At 46.8% G+C, this 22,888-nt stretch overlaps 1 pseudogene; it reads left to right on the forward strand.

Moving 5' to 3' along the window:
- The first annotated feature begins 1,324 nt into the window (after positions 1-1,324).
- LOC126266821 (rab GDP dissociation inhibitor beta-like) lies at positions 1,325-2,105 on the forward strand (annotated as a pseudogene).
- Positions 2,106-22,888: the final 20,783 nt, after the last annotated feature.

The raw sequence follows: 22,888 nt of genomic DNA on the forward strand, positions 1-22,888 counted from the left end.
CCAGTCACTTGTGCTGAGCGAGATATTGTCAATAAATGCAAGTCAGGCAAGGGGCCAAAGACATAGAGTACTCTTTGTGAATTGGGATTCCATTTGGACCCCGTTATTTATTTGCTTTAAAATCTTTCAGTTGTTTCTCTACGCTAGGAATGCTTATTACTATGTCGTCCATTCGAGAGTCTGTCCGATGGTCAGATGACAGTATGTTAGTTCGGTTCTCCTGTGAGAACGATTTCTTGGACGTGATATTTAAAACTTCGGCCTTCGTTTTGCTGTCTTCAATTGCCACACCAGACTGGTCAACAAGGGACTGAAATGGAAACCTGAGAGCCGCTTAGCGATTTTACGTAGGACTTTCGGAGAACTACATTTCGAACCTCCTGTTCTCTACCTATCTGAACAATTTACATTTCAAAATATTCTGGTCTCCTATCGATATTGTTTGTCATCCATTTTTCACTTCCGTACAACGCTACACACAGACAAATACTATCAAGAGACATTGGGTAACACTTAAATTTGAGTTTAACAATCGCAGTTTTTCTGGCAAGCTTTTATGATATTGGCAGTCTGTATTTTGCATCCTCTCCTCCTTGGTCAGATATTTTGCTGCAAACAGATTTTCAGGGACACATTTCTTAATGCAATGGCCACAGCAGCACCTGATTTAATTCGATTAAACATCATTACCTTCGAAATTTCGTGACAGATTAAAACTGTGGCCAGCCCAGGACTCCAAGGACCTTCACCTTTCTTGGTCAAGTGTTCCACCAACGGAGGTACCCCAGCACGAGTAAAACGACTATTAATAGCGTTCTACGTACAGATGTGACGACGTCTGTGAGTCGTGCTTGGGTCGCTCAGATGGCAGAGAACCTACTCAAGAAACACGAAGACCCCTAGTTCGAGTTGTGGTCTGGCACGCAGCTTTAATCTGCCAGTAAGTATGATATCAGGACACACTCCGCTATAGGGTGAAAATTTATAGTGGGAGCAATCGTCCAGGCTGTGGCCAAGCCATGTCTCCGCAACATCCTTTCTTCCCGAGTTGCTAGTCCTTCAAGTTACGGAGGAAAACTTCTGTGAAGTTTGGAACGTAGGAGATGAGGTATTTACGAAAGTGAAGCTGTGAGGACGCGTTGTGAGTCGTGCTCGGGTACTTCGGTTGGTAGAGCTCTTGTCAGTGAAAAGCGAACATCTCAGACTCCAATCTAGAACCGTCACACAGTTTTAATCTGCTAGCAAGTTCGATGTTCTCTCTAGGATTAGGGTGGTTATCATGGACTGCAGGATTTGTAAGTGACATTTGGTGCCGTATATTGCGTTTGTGCTCATACTGAACGAAGAATGCGATGCAATTGTTCTCGGAACGGGACTGGAGGAGTATGTTATTAGAGGTATGCTGTCTGTTTCCGATAAGAAAGAACTACACGTCCATCCCAACAAGTACTATGGTGGCGGGTCTGCCTTTCTGACACCACTGGAAGAACGTTTTGCTCGTTTCTGAGCTCCTGCTTTTGGTGAAACCTACGGAAGTGGTAGACAGGACTGTGGGTCTGAAATTTTTGATGGAAAATGTTGATTCTTACTGGAGTTACACGATATCTTGAATTCAGTTCTGTTGAGGGTAGCTATGTTTGCAAAGGTGACCAAAATTTCTAAAGTTCCTGTCGACTAGAAGGAAGCATTAGCTTCTGATTTGGCGGGAATCGTTTCACAATTTTCTTCTGTATATCCGGGATATTAAAGAAGATGATCCGAGACAGATCCGAATACAGGTAACTTGCAGCAGCTGTATCACAAATTCGGCTTTGACAAGAACACCCATAATTTTACGAGATACACGTTAGGGTCGTACAGTGATAACGATTACTTGAATCGTAGCCCAGTTGAAACGATTCTTAGGATTAAACGCATGGTGGTCGTCCCGGTATGGAAAATTTCCGTATTTGTACCCATTATGCGGTCTTGAAGAGCTACTCCAGGGGTTCGCTCGTCATAATGCAATGTGTAGAGGTGCGTACATTGTTGGCAAGCCAATTGATGAGAATCTTTGGAAAACTCTCCTAATTTCCTACAGAAATCCGTCCATATGCCTTTTTTAAAACTGAACCTTCTTCGAAAGAGTATCTTAACAGCTTTGACTTCCGAGAAGACCTGAATTACGTACAATGAGCCTATTCACTACCATTCAGTCTTCTAACAACTGGCCCTCTTTTGGTTTTAGAAATAGTCTCGTATAAAAAGATTAAGGGTTTTAGATGGGGTCTTATGTAAGGATGTTTGAAGTTTCCTATCCGGTAATTAAAATCTCAGTGTCATTTATTGCTGGTTTTTCTGTAGAAGTTAAGGCCAGGTCAGTCTAATGAAAACTGCTCTACCATGTTTAGTGGGTGGTATCTCTATGGTTACATGCATCCCATTAATTTGGGCGCTATGTGCTGATTGATCTCTGTTCGTTTCCTATAGACACAGAAAATTCCATGCGTGCGCTTGGCATAGCTGCGACATTATGTGTGTTATTTGTTATTTCCTCTACATTCAAGCTAGTAACAGTCACAGAAGGCTCTGAGAAGTGCCTTTCATCCGATTTTCTGAGGTGGTGGAAGGATTGCCCGAAGCCGTCGTCGATATCGTTTCCAGGGAGCGCCGGCATTTTCTAGTTTTATGGTGGGTTCGAGGGCTCCCCATAGACGAGGAAATAACATCATCGATTCGTAGTCTGTCCCGCAGCAAGCTGGATCTAGTTGTAAAGAAATCTACTGCGATCAGTCGAACGTCCCAGACTAGGCGAGAAAGACAGGCGAAGAAATTCGCTGTTTCCATCCCATGGATCATCCAGTACATAATACAAAGGATGATCTGTCAACGCAGATCCCTTTTCCTCAGAAGCAAGTGGGACGTAAGTCTGATATGTACTTGTGTCCCTTGTTTCATTCACCAGGTAGCAGCCAACAGTTGGTTCATTACTACGCTTTCAACAGTGTTGAATCTGAAATTAGACTGGCATCGTTGAATGGAAATGGTTACGTTCAGTTACTTGGAGACCATTTGGAACCATTAAACGATGGAATACTTATGGATGAGAATGCACTACGTCTGCAGGCCACGATTGTTGACAAGTGATTTGAAGAACATTCTGGAGAATTCGAGCAATCATTTGACCACCCAGATCGCCCGACATAAATCCCATCGAATATTTCTGGGACGTAATCGAGAGATCAGTTCGTGCACAGTCTCTCGCATCTGCAACATTTTCGCAATTACGGACGTCTATAGACGCAGCATGGCTCAGTATTTCTGTAGGACGCTTACAACGACTTGCTGACACAATGCTATGTCAGGTATTATGAGATATCTCTGTTATGAGTTATTCCATGACTTTTGTCGCCTCAGTGCTGAATCGCTGCACAAAACAACCTCTTGTCTCACAACAACAAAATCAGCACAAAATGGCAGAAACTGCTTATTGCTGTTTCTAGTGTGCGTTCCTTTCTATTCTCCAGGTACAACATCCTCCCGTGCGTGAATACTTTTCTACATCTACATTTACATGGATACTCTGCAAATCACATTTAAGTGCCTGGCAGAGGGTTCATCGAACCACCTTCACAATTCTCTATTATTCCAATCTCGTATAGCGCGCGGAAAGAATGAACGCCTATATCTTTCCGTATGAGCTATGATTTCCCTTATTTTATTTTGGTGATCGTTCCGCCCTATGTAGGTCGGTGTGAACAAAATATTTTCGCATTCGGAGGAGAAAGTTGGTGGTTGGAATTTCGTGAGAAGATCCCGTCGCAACGAAAAACTCTTGATTTCCAGCCCAAGTCATGTATCATTTCTGTGACACTGTCTCCCATATTTCGCGATAATACAAAACGTGCTCTCTTTCTTTACACTTTTTCAATGTATTCCGTCACTTCTACCTGGTAAGGATCCCACACCGCCCAGCTGTATTATACAAGAGGACGGACAAGCGTAGTGTAGCAGTCTGCTTAGTAGGTCTGTTATATTTTCTTGCCAATAAAACGCAGCCTTTGCTTAGCCTTCCTCGGAACATTTTCTACGTGTTCTTTCCAATTTAAGTTGTTCGTAACTGTAATACCTAGGTATTTAGTTGAATTTATTGCTTTTAGATTAGACTGATTTGTCGTGTAACCGAAGTTTAACGAGTTCCTTTTAGCACTCATATGGATGACCTCACACTATTCTTTATATTTAGGGTCAACTGCTGTTTTTCGCATCATACAGATATTTTTTCTAAATCGTTTTGCAGTTTGTTTTGTTCTTCTGATCACTTTGTTAGTCAAACGACAGCGTCATCTGCAAGCAACCGAAGACGGCTGCTCAGATTGTCTCCCAAATCGTTTATATAGAGAAGGAACAGCAAAGGGCCTATAACACTACCTTGGGGAACGCCTGAAATCACTTCTGTTTTACTCGATAGCTTTGCGTCAGTTACTGCGAACTGTGACCTATCTGACAGGAAATCGCAAATCCAGTCACATAACAGACGATATTCATAACCACGCAATTTTACTACGTGCCGCTTGTGTGGTACAATGTCAAAAGCCTTCCAGAAATATAGGAATACGGAATCGATCAGAAATCTCTTGTCAATAGCACTGAGCACTTCATGTGAATAAAGAGCTAGTTGTGTTTCACAGGAACGATGTTTTCTAAACCCATGTTGACTGTGTGTCAATAGACCGTGTCCTTCGAGGTAACCCATAAAGTTAGTACACAATATGTGTTCTAAAATCCTGCCGGCCTCTGTGGCCGAGTGGTTCTAGGCGCTACAATCTGGAACCGCGCGACCGCTACGGTCGCAGGTTCGTATACTGCCTCATGTATGGATGTGTGTGGTGTCCTTAGGGTTGTTAGATTTAAGTAGTTCTAAGTTCTAGGGGACTGATGGCCTCAGAAGTTAAGTCCCATAGTGAGCAGAGCCAGCCATTCTAAACTCCTGCTGCATACCGACGTCAACGATGTTTGTAATCGTTCATTAGAATTTTCGAATGACTTTGAAAATATTTTAGTCGCCACGGTTAAGACACATTGGGTCTAGTTTACAGTTGCCAGGTGAATGTAGTGGCCGGACGTAAAAGGTGAGAGTTTCGCTGCTCGCTCTACGCAGGCTGTCGCCGGCGGCCACGCGGCAGTACACGCTTGTAATCCATTAAAGCAGAGGCGGCCGGGGCGCATTCCGCAGTGACTCCCAGCCCCGGCCTTAGAGGGGTGCCCCGCCTCGCAGAAGCGCGGCCATTCAGCGTCCTGCTGATTAATGGCGGGCAGCCAGCCGGCCGGCGTTAATCCGTCAGCGCTCGGCGCCGCTGTAGCGGTTTGTCCCCCACGACCGCCACTCTCATCGAGCTACTGTCCCCTGTCCCACGTCCGCGCCGCGCTGTCTGAATACGCAAACACCTCCACACGTCACACGGCGCGCAGGCTCCCAGAGACCACCGCCATACCTCAAACCCCAATGTACATTTCGCTCCGTCCTGTGACATTCCTGAGGTGTGACGTTGCGAGAGCTTCCTGCGCGTCAGCAACAATGACGCACTCGTCCCGAACTGCACGGTGAAGTTGCGTTTTCCTAGGTGCGGAAATTTATCGCAGCGTCCTGACGAATACGCCTGCGTCTTCCGCTGTTCTATGCGGGCACCAGGGCGCTGCGTGAAACGTCTTCCTCTGAGTGAGGCGGTGCTTTAAAAGGTAAAAAAAAAAAAACAGAAGTGGTGTTTTTTTGTAATTTGACAACTATACATGGTAGGGTGAGAGGTGAACTACTTTCTGACACCTTTTCTTTAATTCAATAAAATGTTTATACGGCTGAAATAGAGGAATAATTAGTTCTTGAAGTAAAGTTCATTTTACACAGCTGAAACAGAGAAATAATTAATTCTTTAGGTAAAGTTGATTTTTCTCGCAATTCGCTATTTATCACTCCATATCTCCTAACAGAAACCAGATGGCAGTTATAAGAGTCGAGGGACACGAAAGGGAAGCAGAGGTTGGGAAGCGAGTGAGACAGGGTTGTAACCTGTCCCCGATATTATTCAATCTGTATATTGAGCAAGCAGTAAAGGAAAGAAATGAAAAATTCGGAGTAGGTATTTAAATTCAGGAAGAAGAAATAAAAACTTTGAGGTTTGCCGATGACATTGTAATTTTGTCACAGACAGCAAAGGACTTGGAAGAGCAGTTGAACGGAATGGACAGTGTCTTGAAAGGAGGGTATAAGATGAACATCAGCAAAAGCAAAACGAGGATAATGGAATGTAGTCGAATTAAGTCGGGTGATGCTGAGGGAATTAGATTAGGAAATGAGACACTTAAAGTAGTAAAGGAGTTTTGCTATTTGGGGAGCAAAATACCTGATGATGGTCCAAGTAGAGACGATATAAAATGTAGACCGGCAATGCCAAGGAGAGCATTTCTGCAGAAGAGAAACGTGTCAGGAAGTCGTTTTTGAAAGTATTTGTATGGAGTGTAGCCATTTATGGAAGTGAACCATGGACGATAAATAGTTTGGACAAGAAGAGAATAGAAGCTTTCGAAATGTGGTGCTACACAAGAATGCTGAAGATTAGCTGGGTAGATCTCATAACTAATGTGGAGGTATTGAATAGAATTGGGGAGAAGAGAAGTTTGTGGCACAACATGAGTAGAAGAAGGGATCGGTTGGTAGGACATGTTCTGAGGCATCAAGGGATCACCAATTTAGAATTGGAGGACAGCGTGGAGGGTAAAAATCGTAGATGGAGACCAAGAGATCAATACAGATTCAGAAGGATGTAGGTTGCAGTAGGAAGTGCGAGATAAAGAAGCTAGCACAGGACAGAGTAGCATGGACAGCTGCATCAAACCAATCTCAGGAGTGAACACCACCACAACAACAACATATCTCCTAAACTACCTGTCGTATAACAAGTTAATTTTATGATGTTCTTCACTAGTTCATGAGTACAAAGTGTTCCAACGTTCTGGCCAATAGAGACATGTTCAGCTTATTAGACTAAACGATTATTCATGATACTCTTAAGTTTTCTGGTGTAAAAATACGAGAGAAAAGTAATAATTGATTTGTTTTAATGGTTCGATTGATGCCACGAAATTTCCTTTCCAAGCAAGTCACAGATCGTTGAAATTTTCATAGTTTCTGTAACATTTGTCATTTTCCCTACAAATCGTGTTGGTCTTAGTTGTCTGTGTACATGCTTTGAAACTGTGTTTACAATAATGTTTTATGTTTCTGTGATGTGTTTCAGCTTTCTATTTATTCTATCAACTTCTTGCTACAGTAACATTATGTAGCTTGTGAACTTGCATGTTTTTAGCTATAGGAATAAATCGTGGAGTTTCTAAAGAAAGTGAGTTTATGGGGAACACAAAAGAGGTTCCACCAAGGAAAATTTCGGCTGTGGTAGCACTTCTTGCTGAAAATCGTTATACACAAACAGAATGAGAATACCACAGACAACTCTCAACAGAAATGTGGTGAATACAAGCTAAAGAGGAAAGGAAAATGTGGGCGTAAAAGAGAAATCAGTCCTAGGAAAATGAGAAGACTTACAAACATGGCAACAATGAGCCGTAAACGTACTTCTACAGACATGAGCCACCGGCTGAAAGGTTTGTGTGTTGAAGTTTCATCTGTGACAGTGAGGAGGAGGCTGTTTCAATGCGGTTTAAAGGCATGCCGACCAAGGAAAAAACAGAAAATCACACCTGCCATGAAAACCAAAATATTGCAGTGCGCTAAACAACTTCAGGAGTGGACAAGTAAGCACTGGGCTAAGGAATGTGCAATGATATGATAAATTAAGTGGGTCGGATCTCTAAAGTTAGGAGTTTTGTCTTGAAATTATAATGTTTTATTGACACTGAAGAAAGCATCTTTGAATTTTTGGACTGCTGATGTCTTCTATGCTACTATTCCCAGTGTTTCTATCTTGAAATTCTGTACACATGCTTCAGGTGTGCTTCAGTGATGAATCTGTATTCACTGTGATGGAAGAAAACAGCCAGTATGTTCGTCGCAGATTGGAGAACAGTTCAAAGCTGAGTGCATGCAGCAATGTGTGAAGCATCCAACTTCCGTTATGGTCTGGACTGTGATGTCTATGAAAGGTTCTGGCAGATTACACATTGTTGAAGGCACAATGAACTATATAAAGAAATCCTTGAAAAGGAACTTTTCCCCCTAAACACACTACTGGCCATTAAAATTGCAACACCAAGAAGAAATGCAGATGATAAACGGATATTCATCGGACAAATATATTATACTAGTACTGACATGTGATTACATTTCCACGCAATTTGGGTGCATAGATCCTAAGAAATCAGTACCCAGACCAACCACGTTTGGCCATAATAACGGCCTTGAAACGCCTGGCATTGAGTTAAACAGACCTTGGATGACGTGTACAGGTACAGCTGCCCAAGCAGCTTCAACACGATACCGCAGTTCATCAAGAGTAGTTACTGGCGTATTGTGACGTGCCAGTTGCTCGGCCACCATTGACCAGACATTTTCAATCTGGAGAATGTGGTGGCCAGGACAACAGTCGAACATTTTCTGTATCCTGAAGGGCCCGTACAGGACCTGCAACATGCGGTCGTGCGTTACCCTGCTGAAATGTAGGGTTTCGAAGGAATCGAATGAAGGGTAGAGCCACGGGTCGTAACACTTGTGAAATGTAACGTCCACTGTTCAAAGTGCCGTCAATGCGAACAAGAGGTGACCGAGACGTGTAACCAATGGCACCCCATACCATCACGCCGGGTGATACGCCAGTATGGCGATGACGAATACACGCTTCCAATGTGCCTTCACCGCGGTGTCACCAAACACGGATGCGACCATGATGATGCTGTAAACAGAAACTGGATTCATCCGAAAATATGACGTTTTGCCGTTCGTGCACCCAGGGTCGTCGTTGGGTACACCATCGCAGGCAGCGTCAAAGTTAACCGCAGCCAAGGACTCCGAGCTGATAGTCCATGCTCTGCAAACGTTGTCGAACTGTTCGTGTAGATGGTTGTTATCGTGCAAACGTCCCCATCTGTTGACTCAGGGATCGAGACGTGGCTGCACGATCCGTAACAGACTTGCAGATAAGATGCCTGTCATCTCGTCTGCTAGTGATACGAGGCCGTTGTGATCCAGCACGGCGTTCCGTATTACCCTCCTGAAACCACCGATTCTATATTCTGCTAATAGTCATTGGATCTCGACCAACGCGAGCAGCAATGTCGCGATACGATAAACCACAATCGCGATAGGTTACAATCCGACCTTTATCAAAGTCGGAAACGTGATGGTACGCATTTCTTCTACTTACAAGAGGCATCACAACAATTTTTCATCAGACAACGCCGGTTCAACTGCTGTTTGTGTATGAGAAATCGTTTGGAAACTTTCCTCATGTCAGGTGTCGCCAACGGTGCCAACCTTGTGTGAATGCTCTGTAAAGCTAATCATTTGCATATCACAGCATCTTCTTTTTGTCAAATTTCGCGTCTGTAGCACGTGGTCTTCGTGTTGTAGTAATTTTAATGGCCAGTAGTGTAAATGAGTGGTTGCTAATAAAGATGCCCTTTTTATGCGTATGGGGCACCTTGCCACAAAACCAAAAGTGTTTCCAAGTACTTGAAAGAAAAACAACTGGAAGTGTCGCCCTGGCCTAGGAATAGCCCTGATATGAACCCAATTGAAAATTTATGGACTATTGTGAAACAGAGGATAAGGAAATTTATAGTAACCACGAAACAAGATCTCATAGAGGAACTAGAGGAAATCTGATAGCATGACAATGATATTAAAATGTCGTGAAACGTTAATAAAAATTATGCCAAACAGTATAAAAATGTTGATTATGAACAAAGACATGCATAAAAGTATTGAATGTACAAATATAATCTGTATGTGGATGTAAATGTGTAATAAATGTAAAGCATGGAAAACATGTCTTCAGTCTAATAATTTGAATACAAGTCAGTAACAGTGAAGTAATAAATTAAAATCTCTGGTATGACACGGAACTCTTACCAAACCAACATTCAAATGTAGGAGACGACGAAACTTTTCCCCTTTACATGTCCTGTGGGAGATGAAAATGAGGAAAAGTTTCTGAAAGGTCTGAATTTATTGTTAGAGTTTGCTGGAAGTCCGTGGGTCTCGTAGACGAAAGCAGTGCTGTGTGTTTTACCGGCGAGGCGCGGGTTCCAGCACGACTGGAGGGCCGTTTTGGTGGTCGGAGCAGCGGTAGCGGAGGCAGCGAAGGCCAAACGTGTCGCGCAGTCTTCGATCTAAAAGTTGCTAATTTCAACACTCCGAAAGTACACTGGAGCTAGGGAAGAGGAAGATGACTGTATGTTATTGGACAACGTACTCAGAAAGTGCAAAGCTGTCGGACGAATTTTCGTACACTGCGAAGAGGAGGAAGGAGAAGAAGAAGCACCGTACAATATTTCAGTAACAAGCATTTGACAATGACAACTATATCCAATTCGTAACTGTAGTTAAAGGCTCAGTACAAATATATTTATAGAGTTAATACGCTGCACGTAATAAAAAAAACATTTCTTCTTACGTGTTTCACTTCTTTTTCTTCCCACACTAAGCGCTTTTTCAATTAGTTTTTCAACTCGACGTCAGCCATGTTCCACGAAACATGCTGTTCGGATACCAATTCGATAAAGTGCTCATCCTCCGAGGCAGAGAAGCGGTCAGCCGACATTTCTGGTGAATGTTTCAATAATTAGATCGAAAAAGTTACGTTGTCCTAGCCGCGTAAGACGCGTGCGAGGAAGCACTCCCCACTGTGCACAGTGCAAACATGACCGACAATTTTCGTAGTATGCGAACAACGCAGTGCCCCTTCGTGCTCTACCTGCGGTAGAAACCTGCGTCATTCGGGAAGAGGGTGTCCCTCAAGTCACATTGATTTGCTCAGGTGGAGGAGTGGGGGAAGTCGACGTGAGCAGCAGCGAAACTAACAGACGACAGCGGCAGTATTTGTTTCGCGCGCACCGGCAGCAGCAGAGGAGCTAACTCCAACAATATAATTATTGTAACTTTCACCATAAATTTCGACTGACGATTTATGTGGCTCAGAGGATGAGCAGCTTATCGAGTTTATTTCCGAACAGTATATTTTGTGGAACATGGTTGGCTTCGAGTTTGCAAAACCGAATGAAAAATGCGTTAATTTGGGTAGAAATCCGAAGAAAAACGCGCGAGACAAGTAAGAAGAAATGTATTTTGTTATGTCCTATGTAATACATTTCTAAATATATCTGTATTGATTCTTTAACCATAATTATAATGAGTTGGATGTTGTTGTATGATCAGTACTGGGTACAACGGTTAATATTATTCCCGCTGAACTAACCAGTGAATCAGCTCCTTATAGTGAATCCCTCAGCTTTGACGTAGCCGCCAACACCTACCAAGGGTTTCACATTGTCCTTGGGTAGCCCATTAATATCTGACACGTCTGCGTTATAAGGCAGTGGGAACTGGCATTCCTCCGCATCGTCGAGCAAATGCTACGTAAATAAACTGCTATACGCTCCTTCTTCACGATGTAAGAAGATTTGCGTGACTTCTTTGCGCTTCCTCACTACTCTTCCCAATTAATACACACTTTTTCGGCCCTTTTCCGAACTCCATATACTTTCCGAGTGCTAAAAGTAGCAGTTTTCTTAGATCCATCAGTGGGCTGAATGATTTGTGTTTGCTGCCTCCCCTGCTAACGTCGCGCTGCACTGCTCTGCGCCTATCAAAACGTTGCTCGCAGCGCGCTGTAACTCACTAACTCACTTCGCGCTAGTGAGCCACACAATACTCCTCTTGTATAGGAGAAATTATAGCATCCACCAGCTTCCAAACAACTGTAAAAATAAATCCAAACCTTTCCAAAAGTTTTTCCTAATTTCACCTCCGCATAAAAAATATAAAAGGGAAAGAAATGCTGCTTGATACATTTCTAACGGTGTTTAGGTAAAAGTTCCACGTCAGACTTGAGATTATAATTTCTTACCTCACTGTAACTCACTATTTGGTCATCTCCGGCGGTACTCCGAAAGGATACTGCCCTTCGATTGTGCCATTCCAGCGCTAGGGTTCCAGGTGCCAGCCAGCCAGCCAGCCAGTCAGCCAGCCAGCCGTGCCAGCCAATCAGCCGAGCAGCAGCGGTACAGCCGAGCAGCAGCAGCAGCGGTCCCGGTCAGCAGCAGCGGTCCATCCAGCAGCAGCGGTCCAGCCAGCCAGCCCTCCAGCAGCAGCGGCCCCGACCCCGTCCGCGGCAGCAGCAGCAGCTGCGGTTTTCCTGCCAGCCGTCGCCAGCGCCAGCAGCGTGGGACTCTGGTCTTCGTCCGTCTTCGTCTTCGTCCGTCTTCGTCTGTCCCCAGTTTTTTCCTCTCATTTTCGTCCTGTGCTTTTTTGTTTATCCCTGTAGTCATGTCAGCCCCCACCACCACTGCCACTACTACCACCACTGCCATTGTGTACACGTCGCCCTCCGCCGCCACCACCACCATTACATGGTGTGCCCAGTCACACACCCCTCTTTCCATCCCTCCTCTTCTCACTCTCCCTTCGCCCTCGCTCTTTGTCGCCCCTTATCCAGATTCTTCCTCCCGCTCTTCTCCCTCTGATCCTTTCCCCCCACTCCCCCAGCCTGTCACTGCAGCTCCAGCTAGGGTGGCGGCCCGTCTTGCCATTAACAGTGCCCAACTCTCCCCATCGCCTTCGCCATCACTGCCACCACCGTCGCCGTAGAAGTCGTCTTCACCGTCACTATCTCCAGCGCCGACTGCTCCGTCCACGCTGGGACCTGCCCCTTCCCGCCACCTCCCTATAGCACCCATCCCTCATGTTACCACCCACCATTCTGCCGCCGTTAAACGCCCTAGTGGCACCACCACCTCCTCTGCTCCCAAAAAGGCCCCGCCCCATCCTCCTCCCCTCCCCCCAGGATGCCATGGATGTCTCCCGCCTTGCCCTGCTTCCTCCGCCTCCTCCTCCTCCTCCTCCCCCCTCCTTTTATACAAATACCTCCTCTCTCGTCCCAATCCTTCTCTTCTCGAGGCCCGGAATCTCTGCCTCCTCCTCCGCCAACACTTCCCGGTGCCCCTACCTCACTCCTCACTCCCAGATGGGATTCTGTTCTCATCTCCTCCCCCAGCCCTACCCTCCGAACTGCCATCCTCTCCCGTCTCCCCATTACCCGTTTTGGCCCCAACACCTCCCTCACCCCTGCTCCTTCTCTATCTCCTACCCACCAATCCCAACCCCCACATCGCCCATCGACCCTCACCACCTGATCACTCGGCTCAGTCCGATGATCATGGTGGAGGAGGTGTTGGCGAAGCTCAAGGCGCATCCTACGCTGGAGGTACGGGTGGTCCGCCGTATTTTCAACTCTGCCTGCCCCACCCGCCTTATGCGGGTTATCTCTGAGGATGCCCCCTCGACTGACCGTCCCCTGAAGGAGGGTGCCCTCCTCTTCAACAAGCGCTATAAGGTCGACCCCTCCCATTCCCCTCCTCACTCCCTGTGCTGCCAGAGGTGTCTGCGCTATAACGCACACCCGACAGCCGAGTGTCGCGAGGCCCCCACCTGCCCGCATTGTCGGCAAGTGCACTTCCCCTGGCAGTGCCCTAACCTTCAATCCTGTAATACCTGCAATCTCCTCCATCCCACCTACTCCCAAAAGTGTACAGCCTGACCCCTTCAACCACTCCTGAACTCGCCGTCCCTGTCCATCTTCTGGACGCAGCCACCCCTCCTGGCAATTCCCTTCGCCCCCCCCCCCCCCACCTCTGAGGACATCATCCGGTTCCTCACCATTGTCCTACAAAACGTCCACCCTTTCCAGCGCCCGCAAACCCTCCAACAGGTCTCCCTCGTCGCCCGTTCCGTCTTACACCTCAAAATGTACGACACCTACTCCCACAACCAGGCCTATTTCATCTTCTCCCATCTTGACACCCTCGTCTAAATCCCTGTTATGGTGCGACAGCACCGTATCCTTTTCAACAACATCCACCCCCTTCCTGCCAACAAGAACCTCTTCCTGCACACCCTTTCCACACACCACGTGGATGCCTTCCTCCTCAATGAAACCTTCCTCCAACCCCACCACACCATCCACACGTCGCCCTACCTCCTTCACCACTCTGATAATCCCCACCCAATTGCGCGTGGTGGAGTTGCCATTGGTCACCATCGCCAGATCCCAGTTCGGCTCCAACCTCTCCTTCCTGACCCCACCGAACACCTGATCCTTAGTCTCTTCTTCCCTGGCCTTACTGTCACCTGCGCCTTCATCTATGTCCGCCCTAACTCCCCTATTCCTTTCGACTTCCTCTCCCACATTGAACGTACCTTCTCCTCCTACATGATTGCCGCAGACCTCAAAATCCATAGTTGTTCCGCTGCCCACTTACAGCGGTGCCACCGGTTCCTCTCCTCCCTTCAAGGCGTCCTCATCCCCATCCCCCAGCACACCCATCCTGAATCCAACTCCACTCCCGATGTTATCCTTTCCTCCCCTACCCTCCTTGACTGCATAACGGTGGATGTCCTGCAGCCTATTGCTAGCGACCATCTCCCTGTCCTCGACACCGTTTCAGATGGTTGTCGCCCCCGCCCCGACCCTCGTAGTGACCCTCCCCCAAAGTACGTTCATGACTATTCCCATGCCAACTGGAATGCCTACCGGGATACCCTCTCCACCCAGGTCGATAGCCACCCCTTCACCTACCACCACCCTGTCGATGTAACCCATGCTGCCTCCTTTCTCCAGCTGACCTTGAGGCCGCCGTGGAGGCCCACATCCCTACTGTCGCCATCCACCCCCACCGTCCTATCTTACCCCCACAGGCCATCCTCCTCCTCCGTGAATCCTCTCATCTCTACCGTGCCTTCCTCCACACACGTGACCTGGACACACTCCGACGACACCGGCAACTCCAGCGACACATTCGAAATTTGCTTGCGGCTAAGAAACGCTGGGACTGGCAAAGACATGCACCCGTCTAAATGCTACCCTACCTATAAACTCGTCCAAATTCTGGTCAGCCTTCCGTCACCCTACCGGAACTAAACCCTCCCCCTACTATCCTCCATGATGATCGCCCCTTCCCTGACACCCTTAGTAAGGCCAATCACTTTGCCTCTTACTTATCTGATGTCTTTTCCATCCCCGATGATCCCCAGTTCGATTATTCCCTCATCCCGAATGTCTGTGATCGAACTGACACATCTGTCCCTCCCCTCGCACATGGTTTCCAGTACTTGGACAACATTGCACACAGAACTCAATGCCCCTATCACTACACAGAATCTCATTGCTACACTCCACATGAAATGCAACACCACTCCTGGTCACAATCATGTCACCTATTGTCAGCTTCGTGAAGCTCCTGTCTCTTTCTTCTCCACCCTGAACAGGCTCTACAATGTAGTCCTGTCCACTGCTTACTACCCCGACCTGTGGAAAACCTCCCGTATCCTGATGTTCCTTAAACCTGGTAAACCACCGTCCGCCGTCACCTCCTAACATCCCATCAGCCTCACCTCAGTCTTCAGCAAGGTCCTGGAATCTATCTTCACCCGCCGCATCCACCAGCATCTCCACCAGCACCGCCTCCTTCCCATTACCCAGTGTGGCTTTCGGCCGTCCTTCTCTTCTGACGACCTTCTCCTTCACCTCACTCATCTCCTTCCGAACAGCGTAATTCCCGTTGCTTTGCAATCTTCCTCTCCCTGGACCTCGAACATGCTTATGACTGCATATGGCATTCTGGTCTCCTCTTCAAGCTCCAAACCTTCGCCCTTCCCAACAACTACGTCCGTCTGATCGGCTCCTTTCTCTCCCACCGTACTTCCTACGTCACCATCCATAACACGGACTCCTACACCTTTTTTCCCTCCGCTGGTGTGCCTCAAGGCTCTGTCCTCCCCCCTCCCCCCATCAGTACCTTTTATATATGGCGGACATGCCGCCGCCGTCACCCCCCATGCACCTTTTCCAGTCTGCCGATGACACCGCCTTCCTTGCCCTTGCCCCCACCCTGCAGCGTTCCCAACACCTTCTCCAATCCCATCTTGACTGGTTCACCGCTTGGTGCAAACAGTGGTTGCTCAAGGTCAATCCCTCCAAAACCCAGGCGATCATTGTAGGCAAAACCACCCCTTCCTTCCACCTCCTTGATTTCTATCTCACCATGGCTGTCCTATCGCCCTCACCCCCACCCTTAAGTACCTTGGCGTCACCCTCGACCGTCGACTCTCCTGGACCCCCATCTCCGGACAATCCAAGCCAAGGCACGCTCCTGACTCTTTCTCCTCACGCTCCTTTCTGGCCTTACGTGGGGTCTGGACCCCTCCACCATACTCCACACCTATAAATCCCTCATCCTCCCTATCATTTGTTACGCCCAACCGGCCTGGATCTCCGCTCCCCCTATCTTTTATAAATCCCTTCAAATCCTTAAACGCCATGCTCTCTGCCTCGCCTATCGCATCCGTCTCCCCTCCTCCACGCAGGTCCTGTACGATCTCATTCCGTTCCCCCACCTCCTCCTTTTCCTTGAAAGGATATGGATCTTGTACACCTCCTGCAAACTCGATCCTCCTCACCCACTTGTCTCGCCCATCCTCTCTCGTCCCCGCCCACTGCTGCGCCTGTATTCCCATGTCCCACCCGGTCTCCATCTCTCCACCCTCCTTACCCTCTCCCAAGGTGGCTTCCGCCAGCTCCCTCTCCCTGATGATGCTCTCCTCCTCTCCATCTACCCCTCCTACCAACTTTGATCCTCCCTCCCTCTTTCTGTGTTTGCTCCTTTGGGCACCTTCACTCCCTCTTCCTATGTTTGCTCCTTTGGGCACCCTCCCTCCCTTCTCTCCCTCTTCCCTCCCTCCTCCATTTCTCCCCACTCTTCCCCCGAGCTTCCTCTCGTCCCTCTCCTCTGATCCCATCTCCTCAGCCATTGGCATCCTTGTTCTCCCCTCTCCCCCAACCTCACCCTTCTTCCCCTCTTGGCAGGTCCCCAGACTTGCATACGCTAAGTGGACATTCGCGCGCCGGAGATCATCGCCATCAGTGTCTTGTATGTGCCGTCGTGTTTAGTGTTCAGTGTTCACCATCACACTGAATCGTTCACCAGTGCCATCGACATCTTCAGTGTTTGTGCTTCGTGTCCACAGTTTTAGTGTGGATTGTCATCGAGTGTGAATGGCTTCATGTTTTTTATGTTCATGTGTCTACTGTTTTTTCCCCGCCGTTTTGTTCCAACTCATGTGTCTTCTCTGTTTTATCATTGTACTATCTTTGGCTGAAGAGCGGCGTATTGTGCTGCTGCCAGCCTACCTGTTCTACAATCACAATAAAGAAAAAAAAACTCACTCTATTGACCAGAATGTTTGCACATGCTATCGACATATACTACTGAACTAAAAAACTTCGCCCGAACAGGCCCAACGGTACCGACCGGCCGCCGTGTTATCCTGACCCCACAGACCTCACTGAATGCGGATACGGAGGGGCATGTGGTCATGTGGTCAGCACAACACTCTCCCAGCCGCATGTCAATTTATGAGGCCGGAGCCACTACTTCTCAGAAGTAGCTCCTCAAGCTCCTCAGCCTGTTTGCCTCACAAGGACTCAGTGCACCTCCCTCCCCCCCTCCTCCACCAACTCCGCTCGGCACACCGAATGATCACCCATCGAAGTGATAGTCCAGCCCGCCAGAGCTTAGCTTCGGTGATCTGCCGCGAACCGGTGTTACCGATGCCGGGTGTCCCATTTTAATCTATACCAGCTGATAGCTCTGGAGCGGCAAAATTCTCCAAAAAGGTCTGTGGTAAAAGTTGTATTGTTTGAAGGGGGTCATGGAATGGTTACCTCCACATGACCTTTAGTCCTGATTTCAAGCTCAAACCGAGTTCACGTTCATTTTTGCAAATGGTAACGCCTATTTTTTATTCCATGTTCGTATTCTACTTGAAAGAAGCGCATTGTTTGTAAGGAACATTTTTTTGTTTCGAAAAAATAGTGATTGGTCGTCAGGGGGCATTTCGTTGTAACTTTCCAAGACTGACAGTATCTCGAGAAAGACGCGAGATCGTCAAAAAATTTCAGTGAAAATCTTGTATGGTTTCTGAACTGTGTCCACTGGGGAAATTTTCGTGAACTTGAAATGGTCTTGAAATTCTTCAGTAGTGATTAGCCCGAAAGCAAATATCGTTGGAATTAGCGGAACCCAATGTGCCCCACTTGGAGGGTGCCGAACCAGGGACCAGCATTTTGCTTATGCCGGCACAATCAGAGAAGAGAAGGGTGGAGCTTTGAGGCTAACTAATAAGCGTCATTGTCGGGGAATTTGAAATTATGACTGGATATTCAGAGAAATTTTGCCTTTGGAGACTCTGAAAATTTCTCGACTGTGCTCACATAGAATGATTCTTGACTGGCGTGACTCTCATAACTTTTTCTCTTATGGACCTAGAAAAAATGTGTGTTAAGGGATTTAAAAAAAATTCCACCTCGTCGAACTCTGATGAACGTCACCTCATGGGTGTCAGAACAACCTCGTTTCGCGAGATCCTAATGAGTTCCTGCGAAGTGGAAGTTTTTCAAATCCGTACAAGCAAAATTATTCTCAACACAAATGTCTGGGCCCCATAAAAGAAACATTTATCTGAGTCACCTTGTCTCGTAATCGACTTTCTCGGGCCCGTCTTTCATTCCTGCCTTCTCTGCATATTTGAAAAGTACGGATTACCTCGCAAAAATTGTATGCTGAAAGGTATCCCGATGCCCGTCATCCCACGAAGGTTACAACTGGGTCTTTGCTGAAAAAGGGACGTTGAAAAGGTAGTGACGAAAGACGGGACCGAGAAAAGCGAATGAGCTGGGGGTTCGTGCTATCGTCGCTGAAGCTCCACACCTGTCAACTCGTCAGATTCATCGAACGCATGGCGAGCCTCGATCAACGGTATGTCGTGTTTTAAGATACTTTAAATTCCATCCACATCGCTTACATATTACCCATGCACTTGAGCCTGGGGATCCTGAGAGACGCCTGGCATTTTGTCGATGGGCCGATACCCAAATATGTCGTGACCCCTTTTTCTTCGCACGGACTCCCTTTAAAGAGGCAAACTTCGACAACGTGGGAGGAGTCAATCTCCATAACGCACACAACTGGGCCGAAGCAAATACTCGCTGGCAACGACCTCACCGAACACAGAGACGGTGGCCAATGGGCGGGCACGGTTAGAGATTACGTGATAGGGCCTGTTTTTATGGCGGAACGTTGAACGGCTTGCTATATCTTCATATTCTCCAGAATCTGGTGCACTCTTTATCCTAATATATCCCCTTACACATTCGAGCACGATGTGGTTTGAGCATCACGGCATCCCTGCACATCATACGTTACCCGTCAGAAGGTACTTTAATGCAACTTTCCAGAATCGATGGATTGGTACCGTTGGTGCAATTCGTGAATTCCCGCCAAAATCGCCATGCTTAACACGAGCCGGCCGCGGTGGTCTCGCGGTTCTAGGCGCGCAGTCCGGAACCGTGCGACTGCTTCGGTCGCAGGTTCGAATCCTGCCTCGGGCATGGATGTGTGTGATGTCCTTAGGTTAGTTAGGTTTAAGTAGTTCTAAGTTCTAGGGGACTGATGACCATAGCAGTTGAATCCCATAGTGCTCAGAGCCATTTGAACCATTTTTTTTTTAGCTTAACACGATTGGAATTCTTATTGTAGGGATCTGACGACGCTGGTAGATATGAAAGGATTGTGGCGGCTTTCCAGGAAATCACCCATCAGACATTGAATGATGTCGTCTACAGACGATTCCGAGTCCTGACATTGAAATATAGACACCCATGGTCGACCGGTGCTCCCTCCGCCAAACAAGTTGGGCCCGTACGGCGCGGCGCTACGTGGCTCGACAGCGCCTAGTAAAGTCACGTATTTTCGAGCCTTTCGACCCTCCGGACTCCTCAGCGATATCGTATGACTAGACGGGATTCGGCCTTAGAGGCGTTCAGGCTTAATCCCAAGGATGGTAGCTTCGCACCACCGGCCACTCTGCCGAGTGCGTGAACCAAATGTCAGAACCTGCAGTTCCTTCCGATAAACTTGTTTGGCGGAGGGAGCACCGGTCGACCATGGGTGTCTATATTTCAATGCATTACGCAAAATGGGCAGTCGATCGAGCATCTGAGATACTAAATTTCCAGTGAGAACCATATTAATCAGCCATTGTCAGGGCTAACGATGTGCGAAGTTCATTGCGCAACTTCCACGTGGTGCACATTGAGTTTCGCTAATGCTGACGGTATTTGTTTTCAGGTTAATCCCTACTGAATAATTTCAAGGCCATTTCAAGTTCACAAACATTTCACCAGTGGACAGATTTCGGAAAGCATGCAAGATTTTCATTGAATATTTTTTTCCGATTTCGCTTCATTCTCGAGATACTGGAAACCGGGGAAAGTTACAATGAAATACCCCCTGATGAGAACCATTGGTTTTTCGAAAAAAAAGTTCCCTACAAACAATGCGTATTTTTCACGTAAAACACGAATATGGAATAAGAAATAGGGGTTATCATTTGCAAAAATGAACTTGACCCCCGTTTGAGCTTGAAAACAGCGTTCAAGGTCATTTCTAGGCAACCATTCAATGGCCCCCTTCAAAATTTTCAGCTTTTACTACAGACTTCTTTTGCAGAATTGTGCCGCTCTGGAGATATCAGCCGGTATAGATTAAAATGGGACATCCTGCACTCCACTGAAGGGAACTGTAAAATTATGCTGTAGTTTAGGAAATATGGCGTTGGTACTGTTGAGTAGCGCGAAAAATAAACTTTAAGAAAAGGCTGAATTATTTCTCTACTTCAAGAGCACAAAATTTTTATTGAATTAAAAAGAAAGATGATAGAAGGTAGTTCTGCTATCATTCTATCACGTACACTTGCAAATTATTGAAAAAAAAACCAGCACTTTCTTTTTTTATATTCTGGTATGCACCACCCCGTGTCTAGGAAAGGAAAACGTTTGACGCAGCGGAAAACGTAAGGATACCTCGCAGCAGGCTGCGATAAATTTCCGCACCGAGGACAGCCGTACGTGTCGAGACGGGATAAGGAACGTAAGTGGGCATTCATGGCTGAAATATCTTCAACATTTCACGGCCCTGTCAGCAACTGTATAAATATTAGTTTTAATTTTAATAATCAACAGTTCCAGTGCAGCACTCGTGGCTGCCGCATCGCAGTCGCGAAGTGGGGCCGAGGCAGTTCTACATCTACATCTTCATTTACATATATACTCCGCTAGCCATCAAGCATTGTGTGGCGGAGGGCAGAATTCGCGCCAAAGTCATCATATTGGCTCTACATCCTCGGCGGAGATTGGATTTCGGAATTTAGTGAGCAGCTCCTTCTGTTTAGCGCGTCGTCTATCTACAAGTGTGCGCCATTTCAAACTTTCTATGAGATTTGTAATGCTCTCGCGATGGCTAAATGTACCAGTCACGAATGATTTGCCCACATCAGCGGTGGACAACATTTCGCATCGCTCGCCATGCCTTGGCTCGAGTACCAATAGCGCTCGGTCTAACTGGTCATTTCCCCCACAGCCACGCCCCACCGAACAGGACGAGGGAGAAGACGGGGAAACTACGAACACACCGCACTTAAATAGCAATGCAGTCGCATTGCATACGATTTGGTTTCATATTTCAAATTTCTCAACATTATGGAGACTTGGAACTCTGTCCGAGGAAAACAATTTAGATGTCCTTGACAGTTTTAACTTTAAAAGGAATTGTTCTGAAACGGGAATTACCTTGCAGATCAATCAGTTACACCTGCACATGCAAAGAAGCCCTTTCAACTGAGACGGAAAAAGGTCTCGAAAACAAACGTAAAACTGCCAGTGCCCTCGAAACGTTTAGGAACAAAATCATTGTAATTCTTTTAAAGCCACGATGAATTCTTCAGATCTCGCATTTTCTTTAACGTAACTCCTTCCTGCAACGTCCTTTTATTTCTAAATGCGTCCTCATAAAGAAGTTGTTTTTCACCGTGCAGTTTCTTACTTGGGCATTGTGTAGTGCGCAGTGTGCAGTCAAATCCCTTTACAATCCAAGGTGTGCAGGTCATTCCGGATCTTTTAATTTTTGGTTCTGCACTCTTTTTTTCCTTCATAAATTCAAGAATAGCGGGTTTGAAGTCGATAAATTGATCCAGGCGTGAATGTTGACTTAACCAACGTATTTTGTAGTAATACATAAAGTCTCGATAGTCTTAGTTTAATTCTACTGAAAACCGTAGCAACTGGTGTTGGTGGTGGTGGTTAGTGTTTAACGTCCCGTCGACAACGAGATCATTAGAGACGAAGCGCAAGCGCGGGTTAAGGAAGGATTGGGAAGGAAATCGGCCGTGCCCTTTCAAAGGAACCATCCCGGCATTTGCTTGAAACGATTTAGGGAAATCACGGAAATCCTAAATCAGGATGGCTGGAGACGGGACTGAACCGTCGTCCTCCCGATGCGAGTCCAGTGTACTAACCACTGCGCCATCTCGCTCCGTAGCAACTGGCAGTGGAGTAATGAGTGCATCTTCGGAAATTTTACTATTTACACCACCAATTTCGTCACATGCTCCATGCGTCCAAATTTACCACGAAGTTCTTCTTGATGTAAGAACAATGAATCTTGTCTGTCGATCATTGCAGTTTTTTTCTCTTTCATTGTCAATACTTTAAATACTTTCTGCACGGTATTGTATAGTGTTTTATAGTAAATCTATAGAAGAAGAGACAGGAATCGATTTAGAAGAGAT

Source organism: Schistocerca gregaria, chromosome 4 (assembly GCF_023897955.1).
Source record: "Schistocerca gregaria isolate iqSchGreg1 chromosome 4, iqSchGreg1.2, whole genome shotgun sequence".
In the NCBI taxonomy this organism is placed as follows: domain Eukaryota; kingdom Metazoa; phylum Arthropoda; class Insecta; order Orthoptera; family Acrididae; genus Schistocerca; species Schistocerca gregaria.